At 44.8% G+C, this 16722-nt stretch overlaps 1 long non-coding RNA gene across 1 annotated transcript; it reads right to left on the bottom strand.

The window, feature by feature from the left end:
* Nucleotides 1-781: 781 nt before the first annotated feature.
* LOC307218917 lies at nt 782-11072 on the bottom strand. The gene is made up of 5 exons (XR_013840130.1): nt 10772-11072; nt 9073-9251; nt 1558-2415; nt 1109-1311; nt 782-891 (listed from the first exon to the last, which is right to left on the bottom strand). It is a non-coding gene; the product is annotated as an uncharacterized lncRNA (long non-coding RNA).
* Between the last annotated feature and the right edge of the window lie 5650 nt (nt 11073-16722).

Here is a 16722-nt window from a genome sequence, read left to right as displayed (position 1 = left end):
AGCCGCTTCTGGCGAACCAGAGCAGCTCACGGAAACGCCATTTACCTTCCCGCCGGAGCGGTACCTATTTGTCTACTTGCACTTTGACGTGCTTTCAAACTGCTAGGTGGGCAGGAGCAGGGACCGAGCAACGGGAACTCACCCCATCGCGGGGATTCGAACCACCGACCTTCTGATCGGCAAGCCTTAGGCTCTGTGGTTTAGACCACAGTGCCACCCGCGTCCCTTTTTGGACCTGCTACTGGTGTCGAATTAAACAAGTCTTCTCCAACGCTCTGTTCGAAAGGAGATTCTGGATCACAACGGGGTTGTCCTCAGTATCACCTGATGCTCTTACTCTCATTTTGAGAAGATACCTACAAGGCTCTTTATTTCTGTAGATAATTCACATACCATTTTAGTGTGCTTTTGGAGATCTTTCCCCATTTCCATCAATGGACCATCAAGGTCCATTTTTGGCTCACCCTCCTGAAGGGAGCCCTTCCTTGCGTGGCCAGGTGTCTGTATCGGATTCTTCTTCTTCTGCGAGGGCAGGCACCACGATTCCTAATCCTACATAAGGTGCCCAAATAGCAGCATGGAATCACAGAATTGTAGAGTTGGAAAAGACCCCAAGGGTCTTTCAGCGAAAACATCCATCTAATAGCATCCACAATGGATGTAGACTGTAGACTCCGGCTCATGCTCACAACTGTTGGAAAAAAGTACCCCCAAGGATTAAATCATGATCGAAGACCATCATGTTTGAAAATGAACTTTATTAGAATAACAGTAAAAAATATATATTTATTAATTTATTTTTCTATATGGATTTCAGGGGAAGGGGAACTGGGCGGGATGGGGGGGGGGAGAGAGCTGTATCGGAGCTTCTGGCCTCACTGCTGTCGCTGCCTGGAAGAGAAAAGAAGAGAAACGATTATTAATATTTCCATTTATTATTATGTTGATAACCCATCTTTCTGAAAGGCTCTCCAGGTGTTTTACACTATTCTCCCTTCCTCATCCCATCCCTGAATTCTTCTTGAACCAGGGAGCTGCCTCCCCGCCCCCCAGCAATCCAGATTCTCTCCGGCCTCCCTGTTCCTGATGAACAAAGATCAGCACTCACCATCCATGTTGGTATCGGTGGCATCCAACCCCTGATCTCATGGTCTGACAAATATTCTTCTTATTTTCACTTTCTCCACCTTCCCATCTTTTATTACGTTCACCTCTTCATCCCATTCATCCTACTCACAGACCAGGGGATGGATCTTAGTGACACGGCAGCAGGAGACCATCAGCTCATGGAGCCTTCTGAGACTTTGAAACCTAGGGAAGAAGAGGGAAAATAATCAGAAAATGGGTTCTAGATTCTTTCTTGATACTCTCTCTATCTAACAGCTAAACCTGGTTTCAGAAACCTCTATTGGAGAGCAAATACTTGCTCTTCCCAAAGTCCTCATCCCATCCCTGAACTCTTCTTGAATCAGGAAGCTGTCTCCCCTCCCGCCCCCCCTCAGTGACCCAGATTCTCTCTGGCCTTCCTGTTCCTGATGAACAAAGATCAGCACTCACCATCCATGTTGTCATCAGTGGCATCCACCCCCTGGTCGCATGGTCTGACAAAGATTTTCATCAATTCCACCTTTCATCACATAGACTTCCATTCATCCTCCTCACAGACCAGGGGGTGTATCTTCAGCATGAGACAGCAGGAGACCCATGGAGCCCATGGAGCCTTTGGAGACTTTGTAATCTACGGAAGAAAAGGGAAACTGATAAGGAAATGGGTTCTAGATACTTTCTTGATACTCTATATCTCTGTGCTAAATTTGGGGCATCGGGCAGCTAAGCCTACTTCCAGAAACCTCTATTGGAGAACACAGCAAGCTGTTTAACCCACTGAGGAGGGCATCTTGTCAAAGGACCCTCCAAAACTGGGAGATGCCTTTCTTGTGATGATGACCGTAGGGGGGAAGGCAAGCCATTTCCCTCAAAGCAGCTAAGGGGGCATTTCGTCGCGGGGATTCGAACCACTGACCTTCTGATCGGCAAGCCCTAGGCTCTGTGGTTTAACCCACAGCGCCACCCGCGTCCCTTCTAAATCTTAAGGGATAGCAAAAGAAGCAGACTGCGGAAAGAAGAAGAGATATACTTACAGGCAAGAAGAAGAGATTTTCATTTTTCGGAAAACACAATTCACACAAACAACCTCTTTTCTTTGAACTATCCATAAACAGGGGGACATGTCAGAAAGATCCACAGACACCATCCATATCAGCAGTGGTGGCCTCCATCCCCATGTCGCTTGGTTGAACATATAGTGATCTCATCTTCACTAATGCTTCCTTCTTATCCTTCATGACCATCACTCCATCCTCCGATTTCTCCCTCACAGACCCCATGGGTCTCTAACACCGACTCTCACTCCAACTGCCTCCCTTGGAACCCTGTCAGGAATTGTTGCCAGTTAACGGTTTTCTGGCAGGGGAAAAAGCACTCGGTGACTCAACCTGCTCAGTTAAACAAACTTTTCTGTCACATTTCCCACCCCTGAAAATCATTGCGTAGGCGAGGTTGCATATACCAGCCTCGATGCAGCAATGGGCAGGAATTGTAAAAAGTATTTCGGGGTTCTTGCTTCAATATGCAAATATACGTGTATCGTATACACAATACCTTATATACTTTATAATACTATTAAGCTATAAACACTACTGTGGCGTTTGCTTCCTAGGATGGGTCATAAGGAAAGGGTTAAAATAGGTGTGATGTGATTGGCCAGCGAGAATGCAAGGTTAGAATGGGAGGTTAGAATGGGAGGTTAGAATGGGAGGTTAAAAGTTAGAATGGGAGGTTTTGAAAGTCAGTTGAAAGTTAGAGTTGAGGTTTGAGAGTTGAGGTTGAAGTTTGGGAGTTGAAGGAAGAGGGAGGTTTAGGTGTGGATTGGTAGAGTTGTATTGTGAGAGAGTGAGAGGAATTGTTAGGTGCAGTCAGATAGATAGTTGGAATAATCAGTTTGGAGTTGTTAGGAACTAAGAATAAGAAACTGCCAAGTAAAATTAACTGTAACCATAAGCTTGTTCCTGCATTTAAAAATAAACTTGATTATTTATGTTGACAACTGACTGGACTCCGTGTGTCCCCGTGAGATACGGGGTGGTGGCAGCAGAAAAAGCAATCGCAGTGGCGGCACAGGGTCAATAGACCGTCAAACGTCGGTGGACCCTGTGTGTGATCGCCCCAAAATTACTATAAAGTTCTAAACATAACTATATAGCATAACACTTAACTCTATATTCTTTTACATCCATAAATAGGCGTTGCGCTTTAAAAAAATATAGGATCCAAATACATTATAACCATTTTTAAGTTTGCATTTTAACTAATTGCATTTCAAACAATTACAAATCATCTCATCAAACAAGCTTATACACAGCATGATTGCCCCTGTACTTATCTAAATGTTTCCTGACACGGCATCTGCAATCACATTATCCTTCCCTCTGATGTGGGAGATGTCAAAATTGTAGCCTGGCAATTGCAAACTCCACCTTATTAGTTTGGTATTGGCACCTTTCACTTGGTTTAACCATTTCAGAGGGGAATGGTCAGTAAAAAGGGTAAATGTTCTCCCCCACAAGTATGGCTTTAACTTGCCAGTAGCCCACGCAATGGCTAAACATTCCCGTTCAATGACAGAAAGGTGTTGTTTCCTCCCCAAGAGTTTCCTACTTAAGTATAGGACGGGGTGCCGTTGTCTCTTATCCCCTTTCTGGCAAAGAGTTGCCCCAACTCCTATATTGGAAGTGTTGTAAACCAAAATTGCCCTTTTCCCTTATGGGGTATCCAAGAGCCCATATAGAGTCCTTACATAGGTTCCCTATTGGTAGGAGAAGATAACAGAAGCCAACCAGAGAATATTGAGAGGCAAAGCAGCTCGTAAGCTTGATCTTTATTGATCTGTGGCAACAGGGTGCTCCCCTCACCCGCAGGAGAGAGGAGGGACCCAGAAAAATGCTGTGCAAGGCCTTATAAAGACTTTTGAAATTGCCACCCTGTAGATCAAGACCACCCCCGGAAACATCATACATACATCACAGAAGGGGTGTAACGTAAGACCACCCCTCAGATGCATCATACCTACATCACAGAAAAGGCGTCTTAAAACAGAAATTTGAATGTTGTTTTTCTCCTGTTGTTGTTTATCTCCTGTCTGTCATGTTACTTGACTTGATTGCCTGGGGAGCCTGGCCAGTCTTTTGTAATGATAAATACTTAGTTCCTGGGCCAGGTCACAGGCTCACACCCTATTCAAACACAGACATACCCTTAAGACAGGATTTGTGAAGGAAAAGACAATGGGGAGGCTTTTCCATTTTCCTTTGACCTTGCAGAGAAAACATTTGGTCAGTTTGGGACAGCTTGGGAATCAAAATGGTTCCAAGTCTGTCTTCCTGTGCTGATCTATGTATGTGCTTGGTTGGTACACTTATGAACATTACCATATATCTAAGACCATAAAATTCCTATCACAGAGGCATCCGTGAAAAGCGTAAAGGGTTGTAGGAAAGAGGGAGCTCTCAAAATAGGCTCCATTGTTAAGGCTGATTTTAAATGCTCAATTTCTGCTTCCCACTGGGCCGTCCACATTACCTTATCTGTGTGGTCTTTCTTTACACAGTCATGTAAAGGAGCAGCATGGGGGTAAAATCAGGAATAAATTGGCAATAATATCCTACCACCCCCAGAAAAGCTGCCATTTGGTGTGTTTTTTTGTAGAGGGCCTAGGCCACTCTCTTAATGTGTTTTTATTAAAGATTTCTTGGTTTACAAACGTATGTGCGATGTTTCTTTTTTCAAGTTACATTTTTTACAGGTCAGCTTCATTTGTTGGGGACATTAGTGTGACATTAGGGGGGGAAAGTGGGGAAGAAGTGGAAGGGGCCATGGTGGGTGGGGTTGGGGTTGGGTGGCAAAGTATCTGTTCTACTTGATGTACGTGTGGGGTTTTGTGTCAGCGTTGTTTGTGCGGGTTCTCTTTGCTATTTGCTTGTGTGCCTTTTCGGTAGTGGCACCCATCCTGTGGAACGCCCTCCCACCAGATGTCAAATAGAACAGCAACTACCAGACTTTTAGAAGACATCTGAAGGCAGCCCTGTTTAGGGAAGCTTTTAATGTTTGATGTATTACAGTATTTTAATATTTTTTTGGAAGCCGCCCAGAGTGGCTGGGGAAGGCCAGCCAGATGGGCGGGGTATAAATATTATTATTATTATTATTATTATTATTATTATTATTATTATTATTATTATTGTTATTGTTATTATTATTATTATTGGTGGTGAGAGAAGTTGGGGTTGGCCTAGGGTGTGGTTGCTTGTTTGTGATTGGCTGTGGTGAACTTTGTTTTCATGTGTGAGTGGGGTGGGTGGGTGGCTGTTTTTGAATCAGGTTAGCGAGATTGATTCATATGCTGTTGGCGGATTCTTGTCGTTGTCTTGTTGGGCTGTGTATGTGATAAAGGAGATCCATACCAGGGCGAAGGCATCTTCTTCTATTTGTCCCAGTGTCAGTTTCAATTTATTGGTTAATTTTTCTAGTAAGGCTGTTTCCCATACTATTTGGTACCATTGGTCCATGTTTGCTCCTGACAGGGCTAGGACACTCTTGAATGACCTTTATTATGCTCCAATCAGGTTGTATCTTACCACCCCCTAGGATGTGACCTAAATACTTTACCTGCTTCAAAGCAAACTGCCATTTAGAAGCTTTGACAGTTGACTTTTTCCGTTGGAACACGATGCTGTAGATGCTCCTTCCAGGTCTGGCTGAAGATGGCTACATCATCAGTATCAGCGAGGGCAAAATCTTTTAACCCCACCAGCATCTTATCAATTAAACTCTGAAAGGTGGTCGGAGCATTCCTTAACCCAAAAGCTAAAACAATAAGCTCAAATAACCCATCTCAAGTTCTTAAAGCGGTCTTGGGTTGATCTTTAGGATCCATCGCCACCTGCCAATTTCCTTCGGTTAAGTCTATAGTAGAAACGAAATGGGCAGCCCCAATTGTCTCTACCAACTCATCTATCCTCGGTATTGGATAGATGTCAGGCACGGTCACTTGGTTTAAACGCCTGTAGCCCACACAAATTTCATGACAACAGCCACGAAATTAAAAGACGCCTGCTTCTTGGGAGAAAAGCAATGACAAACCTGGACAGCATCTTAAAAAGCAGAGACATCACCTTGACAACAAAGGTCCGTATAGTTAAAGCTATGGTTTTCCCAGTAGTGATGTATGGAAGTGAGAGCTGGACAATAAAGAAGGCTGATCGCCAAAGAATCGATGCTTTTGAATTATGGTGCTGGAGGAGATTCTTGAGAGTCCCATGGACTGCAAGAAGATCAAACCTATCCAACCTTTTGGAAATCAGCCCCGAGTGCTCACTGGAAGGACAGATCCTGAAGCTGAGACTCCAGTACTTTGGCCACCTCATGAGAAGAGAAGACTCCCTGGAAAAGAACCTGATGTTGGGAAAGATGGAGGGCACAAGGAGAAGGGGACGACAGGGGACAAGATGGTTGGGTAGTGTTCTCGAAGCTGCCAGCATGAGTTTGACCAAACTGCGAGAGGCAGTGGAAGACAGCAGTGCCTGGCGTGCTCTGGTCCATGGGGTCACAAAGAGTCGGACACGACTAAACAACTAAACAACAACAGCCCACACAAAAGCGAACAGTCTGGTCTGGTTTGGGAACCAGAATAACCAGGGAAGCCCAAGGGCTGTTTGATGGGACTATTAAACCCAGGTCCAACATCTCCCAAATCTCAGTGGAGATGATGTCAGCTTGAAGACCTGTTACGCGATATGGAGGCGACGCTATGGGTCTAGCCTCTCCGGTCTCAATTTTGAGCAGAGCCGAATTAGTCTTCTCAGGAAAATGTGAGAAGATTTTCTGGTATTCTGTAAGAACAGCTTTAACTCGCCATTCCTGTTCTTCTGTTAAATCAGGGGACAGGATCACCTCTTGCGGGGTGCTTCCTTAACCTCCCCCAGCCTGTCGAATTGACGCATGGCTTTATTTCCCACACAATTGTTTGATTTTTGACGTCACCCCCGGAGGCGCACTCCACTTCTTCAAGAGACAGACAAATGCCAACATCAAAAGCTATTTGAAACAATTTTATTTCATTCACACACAAAAAATCTGACATGAGATTATTATGATTAAGGTATTCAGACAACAGGTGATACGTTTATTGATCCAATTTTGAAGTTATTATTTGTCCTCTTTGGCGCTGTGGGTTAAAGCCTCAGCGCCTAGGGCTTGCCGATCGAAAGGTCGGCGGTTCGAATCCCTGCGGCGGGGTGCGCTCCCGCTGCTCGGTCCCAGCGCCTGCCAACCTAGCAGTTCGAAAGCACCTCCGGGTGCAAGTAGATAAATAGGGACCGCTTACCAGCGGGAAGGTAAACGGCGTTTCCGTGTGCGGCTCTGGCTCTGGCTCTGGCCAGAGCAGCGATGTCACGCTGGCCACGTGACCCGGAAGTGTCTCCGGACAGCGCTGGCCCCTGGCCTCTTAAGTGAGATGGGCGCACAACCCCAGAGTTTGTCAAGACTGGCCCGTACGGGCAGGGGTACCTTTACCTTTACCTTTATAGTTTAGAGTAATCAATAAGGGGGTAGGAAGCAACTTTGATTGTGGAACTTGCACAGGTGGAATCTTGTGCTTGTGATGGAGATTGTTTTTCTGACAGAGGGAGATGATGGCCCTGCTACTAACCCATCACAAAAACAATCTACAAGACAAAAGGGTAACCGAGGGGCAAGTTGCCAGGGCAATGTGGGTGTGATGTCACACTGGGGAAGAAAGTTGTCCTTGAACACAGGTTTTTGGGCAAGGTGTTATGGGAACAAGGAGGCGGAAATTAGAAGACCTCCGTATGGGGGCTGAAGGTCAGAAGCACCTTGGCAGGCTGGACAAAGGAAGGCTGGGACAGAGGCATGGAGATGTCTTGGGCCCAGTGCTTCTTTGCTGTAGGGAGATGTAATGCCCACCACCATCCAAGAGCCAATATATGTATGTACGTATTATGTATGTATGTATATATGTGTGGAAAAAACCATACATCCAAAAGACACTGCAGTCTCTGTTGTGCCTCATTCCAAGGAAGCACAAAGCCTGGTTAAGTGCCAGGCTCCTAGAACCTCGCACCCCTCAACAGACATTGGAGTGAGCTATCACAATATTGTCCTAGGATGTTCCTATGGGTTTCCTTTAGAATGCACAAACTAGATGGAATTTCTCCCCCGCCCTCTCCAGTCTGTGTCCTGTCTTCTTCACACATGCACATCTAGGAGCAACAACAAGGGAAAGGAGCCAAACTGTAGACTCCTGCAGTGAGACCCCAGATTCCTACCCATGCCCACCCACAACTGTTGGGCAAAAAAGCACCCCCAAGGGTAAAAGGATGATCAAGGACTAGCATGTTTGTAATACAACCTTTATTGGAATAAAAGAAAATTTGTTTGTCTATTTGGGTTTGTGGGGAAGGGGGAACTGGGCCTTTGGGGGAGGGGAGCTATCTAGTTAACTTGATTTCTTATGTTTCCGGTAAGATTTGCCATTTCTGCATATTCCATAAGTTTTTGTATCCATTCTTCTTTCACTGGGATTACTTCTTCTTTCCATTTTTGGGCAAGTAACATTCTTGCTGCTGTAGATGCACCCATACGGTTGGGGGAAAGAACCGCCAGGGATAAAAAAAATGGCCGAAGACTAGCATATTTGCAATACAAATCTTTATTAGAATAAAAAAAATTAATTGGGGAAGGGGGAAACTGGATCTTGGTTGAGAGAGCTGCTGGCCTCACTGTTGCCGCTGCCTGGAAGAGAAAAGAACAGAAAAGATTCTTAATATTTTCATTGATTATTACTGCAAGGATCTCCAAGTGGCCCACATTATTCTCCCTTCCTCATCCAATCCCTAAACTCTTCTTAAATCAGGGAGCTGCCTCTCCCCCCCGCCCAGCCAGCCAGATTCTCTCTGGCCTCCCTGTTCTTCGTGAACAAAGATCAAAACTCACCACTGGTGGAATCACTGGTGGCATCCATCCCCTGGTCCTTGGGCCTCACATAGATGGTACGAACTGTGATCTTTCTGCCTTCTACCATTACTATATCCTCCTCCAAACGGTCCAGGGGATGGATTTTGATGGAGCGGCAACAGGAGGCCAGCAGCTCTCTCAACCTTCGCAGACCGGAACATCTAGGGAAGAAAAGGAAGAAGGTCACTAAATGGATTATTTCATTGATACTCTCTATCCCTGCACTGCAAGCCATTTCCCTCAAAGCATCTAAAGGGCCCTGAGTACAGTATTTAAAAATTAATCTAACCACGACCTGGTTCCCTATGTGTCTAAACCTTACGAAATAGCAAAAGAAACAGACTGTGGAAAGAATAAGAGATCCTACTTACAGACGATTTGATGAAACTTTCATGACGTCGACAAACAAAAACACTCTCTCTAAATTCACTCACTAAATTCAAATAGTTGCTCTTCCCAAAGTTCTCAGCCAAGTCACTCAGCAGGGGGACGTGTCACAATGGAGGACATGACATCATCACTTTAGCTACCTTGCTTAACAATGGGCATCACTCCTCTTAATGTTTTTTTCCAAATATATATTTCAGTGGGTTAAGTGGTTTTATTCAATTTATTTAGAAAAGATCTATAGCTGGCTTCATCCAGCATGGTTCATTTCTGGACAGGACAGGAAACACCTTGCAAGCACACACACTTTTCAACATGGAGGGGTCACCAAGGGAAAACACTTCTGGCCTTGACTATGGCTGCTGTTTTTCACTTAATAGTTATTTTTTGATATCTTTTGTGTTATTGTTGTTGTGTGGAAAATACTAATAAAATTCATTAATTTTTTTTAAAAAGTTAAAAATAACCCCTCTCAACTCCCTGTAGTAATCTGTCCAGTATTATGATGGACAGGAGCAGGACATCACCCTTAGACCTCCTTATCCCCCTGTTTCTTTCAGTTTCTGCCCAGTGTGTTCTGCCAGTAAACAGCGTTCCTTAGGTTGCAAGGAAGTGAAATGTTATGAGTTTGTGGGTGCCAGGCACTGAAGCCCTGGACACTGAACATCTGGGGAGTTGATCTAAGCCTTGTTTAAATGTACCAGCCAAAATTATTTTTGGCTATTAAAAACTGGTTGAAAGCATTTTATTTCATTCACAAAAGAAAATCTGACGTGATTATGATAAAGGTTTATATAATAAAGGTGACACGTTTATTGATCCTTTTTGTAAGTTGTTTTTTGTCTACTTTAGTGTATATATAGTAATCAATAAGGGGGTGGGAAACAGTTTTGAATATGAAACTGGTGGATGGCTGTCATTAATCCAGATCGTATTCATAGAATCGTAGAGTTGGAAGGGACCCAGGGGTCATCTAGTCCAACCCTCTTCAATGGAGCAATCTCAGCAAAAGCATCCATGGCAGATGGCCATCCAAGCTCTGCTTAAAAACCTCCATGGAAGGAGAGTCCACTGCCTCTTGTGGGAGTCTGTTCCACTGCCAAACAGCCCTTATTGTCAGAAAGTTTTTACGAACGTTTAGTCAGAATCTCTTTTCTTGTAACTTGAAGCCATGGGTTCGAGTCCTACCCTCCAGAGCAGGAGAAAACAAGCTTATTCCCTCTTCCATGTGACAGTTATTTGAAGAAGGCTATCAGATCTCCTCTCAGTCTCCTCTTTTCCAGGCTAAATGTACCCAGCTCCTTCAAGCGTTCCTCATAAGGCTTAGTTTCCAGACCCTTGATCATCTTGGTTGCCCTCCTCTGCACATGTTCCAGCTTGTCAACATCCTTCTTAAATGGTGGTGTCCAGAACTGGACACAGGACTCCAGGTGTGGTCTGACCAAGGCAGGAGAGAGCAGGACTGTGACTTCCCTTGATCAGGACCCTGGACTTCCGTTGGTGCAGCCTAGAACAGCGTTAGCATTTTTCTGCTGCTGCACATTCCTTGTGGCCGAGGCTCAGAGTAACACTAGGATCCTTCAGTTCATGGTGTCAACATGACTGTCATTAACTCCTAGCCTCATCTCATGGCCATGTCTCTGAAAACACAAACCATCCCAGCTTTTCAGAGCCAGCTATCATGGCTTCTTTAATCTTTGTGTATTGCTCCACCATGTGGCTGAATCATATAAAGCACTGACTTTTATATATTTATTGCCCTCTAATTGCAAGAAGGTTTCATTGACTTGGATTATAATCTTTATAAATTGGAACTGTGGAGTAGTTCCTGGAGAGTAGTTCCTCTGACATACAACACTTCCAGGTTGGATGTCATTATTTGTTCCCTATATGTCAATGGAAGGAGGTAATCAGGTTACAGTCAGAAGCATCATTTGAGTACCCAATTCTTTTGTTGTACAGACTAAACAACCCTGTGACTAGCTAGCTGACTTCTCTGGAAAAGAATATTTATTTTCTTCTACTGCCGTTTTAGTCCTTTTCCCTGGGAAATCAGTTTCAGTGAGTTCAGCAGGTCTTATTTCCTAGTAATTCATTATTTAGGATTGCAGTGAATGCCTGCCAAACTTACATACACTTACTCAGAAGTAAGGCTCTCTGTATTCAAAGTATGGATTACCTGAATAATCCTGCATCAAAGTAAATTTGTACAGGATTACAGTTTTCGGACGCTTCCAAAATGTCACTATTTTCAGGTGGGATTCAGGAAATTCAGGTCTCACAAAGCTGATTTGGAGGTTTTGTACTACAAACCCACTTTCCAAAAGATCTGACTTTTTGGGATAAAGTTACAGAAAAATGCACCGCAAAGCATTGGTGCAACAGTGGCTAATCTTTCTGCTAACAAATCAGAGTGATTGCGCATTTAATAGCCAACATAATCTAATCTCTCTGCAAGCAACTCTAACTGAATGTTCAATAAACAAGTAATCTGTAAGCTTTAACTTTTTTTTTTTTTTTAAAGGGAGGGTGTATATACAGTACTGCTTTAAGGCTTAGTCATTTTTATTCCACCTGTCAGTCACAAACAATAGGCCTCCGATTTAGCTTATAACCATTTTCACAAATTTCAATTTGGTTCAACTGTCACTTAAACCGTTTGAAACAGTCAGACGTTAAAAAGGTAAAGGGACCCCTGACCGTTAAGTCTAGTCGCAAACGACTCTGGGGTTGCGGCGCTCATCTCGCTTTACTGGCCGAAGGAGCTGATGTTTGTCCGCAGACAGTTTTTCCGGGTCATGTGACCAGCATGACTAAGCCGCTTCTGGCGAACCAGAGCAGCGCACGGAAACGCCGTTTACCTTCCCACCGGAGCAATACCTATTTATCTACTTGCGCTGGTGTGCTTTCGAACTCCTAGGGTGGCAGGAGCAGAGACTGAGCAACGGGAGCACACCCCATTGCGGGGATTCGAACCTCCGACCTTCTGATCGGCAAACCCTTGTCCCATAGTCAAACATTAGGGCATCACTAAGATCAGCACACTAACTAATTGCACTAACCCTGATCGATCAAACATCTTCTAAAATGAGCAGGCCTTCACTGTTTCCTGAAAGGTGGCAGAGCTTCTTGTGGGCATTTATCTCACAAGGAAGTTGCTGTGACTGGAGAAAAGCACTGTAATCAACAAAAATCTGCCCTTATTCCCTTATGGGGAACACAAGAGCCCTTATAGAGTCCTTTGTAGGTTCTCCGTCGGTCGGAGAAAATAACAGAGGCCAACCAGAGAATATTGAGTAGCATAGCAGCTAGTAAGCCTGACCTTTATTGAATTGTTGCAACAGGGTGCCCCCTTGACACACAGGAGAAGGACCCCAAACAAAGGTGTGCCCGCCCTTATATAGACATTTTAAATTGCCCGCCCTGGAGTCCAAGACCACCCCCAGAAACATCATACATACATCAGAAAGGCGTGTAGCTCAAGACCACACCCCAGACACATCATACCTACATCGCAGAAAGGGCGGTCTACAGCAGAAATCTGAGTGCATTGTTTGTCTCCTATCTGGCAGACCTGTTAATAGTGACTTGATTGGATACCCTGAGGAGCCTGGCCAGTCTTCTGTAATGAAAAATACTTAGTCCCTGAGCCAGGTCACAGGCTCACCCTATTCATACACAGACATACCCTTAAGACAGGATTTGTGAATGAAAAGACAATGGGGAGGCCTTTCTATTTTCCATGACCTTGCAAAGAAATCATTTGGTCAGTTTGGGAGTCAAAATGGTTTCAGGGCTGTTTTCCTGTGCTGCTTCAGAAATGTGGTTTATATATTTACGTACGTGTTTGCTTGGTACATTTATGAACATTTATTATATATATAAGACCTTAATTTTTTTATTGCACCCAACTTCATCAGCTGTCACAAATAGAACTTCTCTTGGAAGAGGCGCTTTGAAGTAGGACTCTTAAAGAGCATGAGGAAGTGTCATACAGAAAAAGGTGCCCTCCTTTCATCCACAAGCTCCTCTGCAACAAACTACACATTTAATCTTTTGTAAAGCTAATGAAAAAACCCCATCAAAATGATAGTGACATAGACGCAGTGCTTTTATTCCCTAAAAAGAAAAGTGTTTAGGGGTACTCTCATTTTGACTCAAGAAAACCACCATTTTATAGTTCAAATAGGGAAAAATAAAAACAGTAAATGGAAAAAAGTACAAAGATTCACAAAATGTTTAGGGGTATGCGTACCCCTGCGTACCCCCCAGAAAAAAGCACTGCATAGAAGGAACCGGTTCTTCACTTGCAGTTCTGAAATTGCTTAGCATTTCCCTGCACTAATAATTGAACCTCGGATTACAGACGCTTCAGGTTACAGACTCTGCTAACCCAGAAATATTACCTCAGCTTAAGAACTTTGCTTCAGGATGAGAACAGAAATCGTGTGGCGGCAGCAGGAGGCCCCATTAGCTAAAATGGTACATCAGGTTAAGAACAGTTTCAGGTTAAGAACGGACCTCCGGAACGAATTAAGTTCTTAACCTGAGATACCACTGTATATGCAGACTTGCAACTCCACAAATGTTACTAGGTCACTAAAACAACCCTGTCTGTCTGTGTCATACTTTGATTTCTCATTTGTGACCCCTTTAAAGCCTGAAATGCAAGAAACAAGAACTACTCTCTTTCAGTTTACAAAAGCTTCATTGTATAATTCCCCATGGTCACACATGCCTATAGAAAACTCAGGTTGTGATCAGTTTGTTATTTTATTTAAGTGCCACAGGTTTCTTCTTGGGGAGTTTGCATCACTAAATAACAATTCTTCGGCAGAAAAAAGTCTATAATACTAACACATGAGTGTGTTACAAAAGGGCTCTTTGTTGGGATGTCTGAAATGGTGTTTCTGGGAGATTATTCCAGAGTTACCTGCTGAAAAATACTCGGAGTTCTGTAGTGATTTCATGCTCTTTATTGCAGCTTGTAAAAGAGTGATTGAATTGCCCCCCAAACCTCAGGCTTTTATTTACGTTATTTACACAATGAGTCCCGTCTGATTGGCTGATTCTGCTTCCCTCCTGGAGCCCAATTGGTCTTTTCCTGCAGGCCAATCAGTTGTTGCATTCTATGATCCTACCAGCCTAATAGGCTGATTAACTTCTTCCTGGAGCCTGATCGGTCTTTTCCTGCAAGCCAATCAGTTGTTGCATTCTAGGATCCTCCTTGCCTATTGTTCTAGGATCCAAACTTAGTACATAGCACCTGCCTTTATATTTCTGTGTAGCCTATTTGGGATTGTTGTTGTCGTTGTTGTTTAGTCGTTTAGTCGTGTCCGACTCTTCGTGACCCCATGGACCAGAGCACACCAGGCACTCCTGTCTTCCATTGCCTCCCGCAGTTTGGTCAAACTCATGTTTGTAGCTTCGAGAACGCTGTCCCATCATCTCGTCCTCTGTCGTCCCCTTCTCATTGTGGCCTCCATCTTTCCCAACATCAGGGTCTTTTCCAGGGAGTCTTCTCTTCTCATGAGGTGGCCAAAGTATTGGAGCCTCATCTTCAGGATCTGTCCTTCCAGTGAGCACTCAGGGCTGAGTTCCTTCAGAATGGAGAGGTTTGATCTTCTTGCAGTCCATGGGACTCTCAAGAGTCTCCTCCAACACCATAATTCAAAAGCATCAATTCTTCGGTGATCAGCCTTCTTTATGGTCCAGCTCTCACTTCTCTATTTGGATTACTCTGCCTTTTTCCTACATTGAGCAATAGTGGCAGAGTTACTGTCTGAGTTTTGCCTGGGCAGACTGCTACACCTGGAGAAGGGGTGGGGCGAGCAATCCATTCTAAATGTGGGGGGAGTTTTAAGTTAGCGGGTGTCAGGGGTTCAGGAGCAGAAGCACAGGGAAGAGGGGAGATGGAGAGCGAAGGGGAAGAATCTGAGGGCAGCGTAGGAGAAGATGACAGTGGCCTGAGAGATTCCATGAGCCTCTCCAGCGAATCGGAAGATTCACAGAAGGGGGCGCCGGTGGCCAGGGCAAGGGGGGTCCCAAGGGGGACACCCCAGAAGCAAGGGGCCAGCGGGGACTCCCAGAGCAGCAGTTGGAAATCAGGACCAGCTTCCCCACCAGAGCATTGTGGGGGGGAAGAGTCACAGGTATCGGGAGTAGCGTCTCCCCCAGCAGGGAGAGGAGAGGAGTCAGGGCTGACCACACCTCCATCGGAGAGTCAGACAACGGAGGGGAGGTCAGATCTGGCCAGTATCCCGGAAGAGGGAAGCAGTGACAGAAGTAGTGTAACGGTCAGGAGGAAGGTCACTGGGTTGGCGTGAGAGGCAAGTTCAAATGTACAGGAGCGTGGGACAGCAGAGAATGAGGATTGGGAACCGGGTCCTAAAGCCCGCTGGAGGGAGGGGGAGGAGCTAAGCGACTCAGCGTCTGAGGAGTCCAGAAAGGGGAATGCCCCAGCGGGCAGGAGGACCCAGAGGAGAAGAGAGCAGCGGAAAAGGTGGAGCAGGGCTAGGATCTTAAACTGGTGTAAGAGGGGAGGAGATTCAGACGGGACTTCGCCGATCTAGGGTTTAAGATGTAGGGCTGCGCGCTGCGGCTTTGAAATGGAAATTGAACTTCAATAAAGACTTTTGTACATTACGACAGCCTAGCGTTGGTCCTCTGTGAGCTGGGACCTAGAGGCAGCTCTGACAGCGGGTGTCAAATGTGACGGTGTGCTTGGGGAAAATGTTTTGCTTCCAAAAGGATACTGTACAATGGACTGTACGCGATTGAAATCACAAGCGAATACTGGACGCATTTATTCTTGCTCCACCCGCAAAAAGGAAATGTCAGATCGGGAACAAAAACATATCCATGAGAATTCATGGCAGAATATAAGCAAGGCCCCCTGGCTTCTACAACCAAAATTCAGTGCCAAGAAACGTTAAATTTTATTTGAGCTAACCCATAGGTTTTACAAAAAAAGAGAGAGTAGATTTTGAGGAAGAATTGAAAGGAAAAAGTAGGTGATGCCCTCTGGATATTTCGACCTAGATTCTGGACCAGCAGGACTTGGAGCCAGGGCAATGCGTCCTGATCATAGCTGTCAAGTGTCCCTTATTTGAAGGGACAGTCCCTTATTCCAGCGCCATATCCCGCTGCTGTCCTTTATTGATGGATGTCCCTTAAATGTATCTTAAATGATGTCCCTTAAATTTCAAAGGAAGCAGCTCCTCTCCCTCCCTCCCTGCCAGGCAG

Source organism: Podarcis cretensis, assembly GCF_951804945.1.
Source record: "Podarcis cretensis genome assembly, chromosome: 6".
In the NCBI taxonomy this organism is placed as follows: Eukaryota; Metazoa; Chordata; class Lepidosauria; order Squamata; family Lacertidae; genus Podarcis; species Podarcis cretensis.
Note: the sequence above shows the minus strand (reverse complement) of the source record. Positions and strands in the feature narration are given on the sequence as shown.